The following is a 3456-nucleotide window of genomic DNA, read 5'->3' as shown; positions in this document are numbered from 1 at the left end:
TCATCGGTCACCATTGACACATTGGAATCGATCGATGGAAAGGTTGGGGTGTCGATCGATTCCGAGTACTCTGTTTCGTACTCCGATTCATACTCTGCTCCACAATGGCATGCGCCAATGAAGCCAAGTTCTTTCCCATAATCCACAGAATTAATTACCTTTCTCTTAGGTCGGATGGGATCGTAGTGGATGTTTGGGTCTATGAGCGTTAGACACAATTTGTTTTTGTTCATGTCACATACAGCTCCTACTGTAGCTAGGAAGGATCTTCCAAGCAGAAGTGAAGAGTTCCAGTTAAGCTCGATGTCTAAGACATGAAAATCTACAGGGACAAGGGCATTACCAATCAGTACCTCCAGATTTCTTATGATGCCTCTGGATCGTTTCTCTGAAAGATCCACGAAGGTGAAAGATTCTGTTGAGGGTTCGATGGTCAAACCAAGCTGGTCTGCCATGATCCTAGGGAGGATACTAACCGATGCTCCTGTGTCACACATTGAATGGGGAAATTCAACACCCTTGACTATGCATGGTATTGCAAACTTCCCAGGATCACTCTTCTTCGTCAATGTGATCCTGTGTTTCATCTTTCCTCTGACTTGATGAAACATTCTCCTAATGTCCTCCTCAGTTACCTTTGTTTCTCTGAAGAACATCCACAACCGGTGTGTGAAGTAAGCTTCATCAAAAGGTTTTTCGATTGGGATTCTGAGGACTCGTTTAGTGAAACCATCCATCTCCTTATCGTTAGCTTCCCTCTTAAGGTTTTTAGGAATCTTCTCCTTCCTTTTCCTTAACCTTCTCCCTTCAGATTCTTGTTCTTCTTGAACAGGTTCTGTTGAACTATTTAAAGGGTTGGGTTTTGGTTCGGGTGGGTTTGCTAATGGTTTAGGTGGTGGTCTGAGTGCATTGATGTAATCATTATCGATTGAGGGTAACCGCACTCGGTATGTCAGAGGTGCCTGTCGATCGATGGGAGGTGTGTTGTGACGATCGACGTCGGACTCACTCTGTCGATCGATGGTTGAGTTAACCGATCGATCGATTTTTTCATAGAAAGGGGAGGGTGGGTGAGGATGCTTAGCTGCGAATTCTTCATGAGTTAGAATTCGAACCGCATTGCATTCAGTCGAATTGGCAGACGACGTCGATCGATGACTGGAGTAATCCGTCCATCGATCTTCATCATGGTCTGTCGATCGATGCGAGTTCATCGACATCGGTCGACACCATTGGGATCCGCCGAGACTCATGGAGCTTTCGATTTTGAAATCTCCTTCCTCAAGGTTTTCATTTCTCACCACTTGCCAGAATTCATCATCTATGATGGCATTTACGTGGTGTTTCCCTTTGTCGGCTCCTGCTTCTCTAGCGAAAGCTTCTTGCGTCTTAATAGTCTCGCCCGTCTGAATTACTTGGGTTTCAAGTTGTAGGCAGAGTCTATCTTACCGTTGAAATCCACGGTGATTTGTTGTTGTCCCAACAGTACTCGATCAAGCATTTCTTCGATCTTGCTTTCCTGAGTTTGGGGTGGTGGATTTTGATAGTAAGAGTTCGAGTAGCTCTTGCTGTTGTTGAAGGGTTTTTGAAATTGTGAACTTTGGTTACTTCTTTGGCCATTTCCAAAGAAGTTTCTGTTTCCGCCCTGGTTTCCAAATTTTTGGAATCCGGTACCTCCGATGTAGTTCACATCTTCTTCTCCTTCTGTATCTGCTACTTATCCTTCAGCTGAACAGACTTGCTTCCTAAGAAGCTCGTGCACCACATCTAACTTAGCTCTTACTTCGTCCATCTGTTCCTTCCCGATAGAGGCTACAGACTTCTTCCGTTCAGAGTCAGTGTTTTTGGTGCTGCTGCTGTTAGCAAGGTTTTCGATAAGTCTCACAGCTTCCAACGGATTCCGAGTAGTGAAGTTTCCTTCACTCGCCGTATCAAGAGCCATTTGATACTGTAAGGCGAGACCTCGGAAGAAAGTGCTTAGCAGCTGCACTTCATTAAATCCGTGGTGTGGACAGTCTCGCTGGAAAAACCTAAATCTAATCCACGCATCTTTGAAGGACTCTCCAGCCTTCTGCGAGAATGTGGAAATTTTGTTCCGAAGTTCTTCAGCGCGCGCCTCATCGAAGAAGTTTCGTAAGAAAGCATTCTTGATGTCGCTCCAGGATGTTAAAGATCCTGTGGGTTGCTGCCTAAGCCAGTGCATCGCTTCTCCATTCAGCGTGTATCTGAAGAGCTTGCACAGCAGGTAATCTTCGGGGACTCCTTCCATCCGAATGGCAGCGATTAGATCCTCGAACCGTTCCAAATGGTCCATAGGATGCTCGTGCGGTAACCCAGAGTAGGGTATCTGCGACACGAGAGTGTAGTATTGAGGCTTCAGCTCGAAATTCTGCTTCTGGATCTCCGGAAGTCGAATCGCTGATCTGTTGGAATAGTACTCATCTGGGCGATTGTAGTCGGCCAGTGGTTTCGATCGAGCGTCCTCATCTACAGGTTGAGCAGCTCCTGTAGCATCAGCATCAGGGATTACAGTTCCCTGAGCATCTATTTTCTGACCTGTTGCATTACGCAGATGACCGGCCTGGTCATACCGGTTTCCGTTCTCATCCTGAGTTAGATTAATAATGTTTACCATTTTTGACGACACGGTATCGATCGACGTACGCGGTGTAGTATCGATCGTTGTTGAATGATTTGGATCGATCGACGATGACGGTCTGGTGTCGGTCGACGGTTTGTTGTGCGTATCGATCGACGACGAAGTGGTTGCGTCGAGCGATGTGGAACGTTGACCTCTACGGATGGTGCGTTCCAAATGAGCAGGATCGTCTGAGAACAGCAAGTCTTTCTCCTTGTTGCTTCTGGTACCGCTGGGCATGCACCTGAAAAGACAAGAAAAAGAAAGATTATTAGAAAAGGGGGTAAAGAAAAGAATAAGAATTAATAAAACTAAATCTAATGGCGATCAAAGCTCCCCGGCAACGACGCCAAATTTGATACCACTCAAATTACCCTAAGGAGTGTTACTCTCATCAAAAGAGGTTCAGATGTAGTACTTAGGGATCGAATCCACAAGGAGCTAGGGAACAATTAAATCTAGTGTTTATTAATTCTAAAGGTTGTAATGTTTTAAATAAAATAGCAATAGTAACTAGCGAGTAAATGATAAATGTAACTTAGGTTGGAAATGATATTAGATGCAGGGCCACTATTCAGGTGTTGGAGATTATAATTCCTATAGATGCCTAACTGTTGCATGCATGATATATTAGAGCTCATTCGCTTAACTCAGTGATCAGCTGTCGCATGTACCACTGGTTAACAGACTAGATCTTGTGTCTCACCGGTTAGATGCAGACACAAGAGAGTGTCGATCGATAGTCTATTAAGACGTCGACCGATACACGTTTGCCAACATCGATCGATTGTCAGTTGAGGACATCGATCGACGGGTTC

General features: G+C 45.0%; 1 non-coding gene across 1 annotated transcript; it reads left to right on the top strand.

Moving 5' to 3' along the window:
• Positions 1 to 1997: 1997 nt before the first annotated feature.
• LOC125609665 lies at positions 1998 to 2103 on the top strand. The gene has a single exon (XR_007339817.1). It is a non-coding gene; the product is annotated as a small nucleolar RNA R71 (small nucleolar RNA).
• The last annotated feature ends 1353 nt before the right edge of the window (positions 2104 to 3456 follow it).

This window comes from Brassica napus, chromosome A5, assembly GCF_020379485.1.
Source record: "Brassica napus cultivar Da-Ae chromosome A5, Da-Ae, whole genome shotgun sequence".
Lineage (NCBI taxonomy): Eukaryota > Viridiplantae > Streptophyta > Magnoliopsida > Brassicales > Brassicaceae > Brassica > Brassica napus.
Note: the sequence above shows the minus strand (reverse complement) of the source record. Positions and strands in the feature narration are given on the sequence as shown.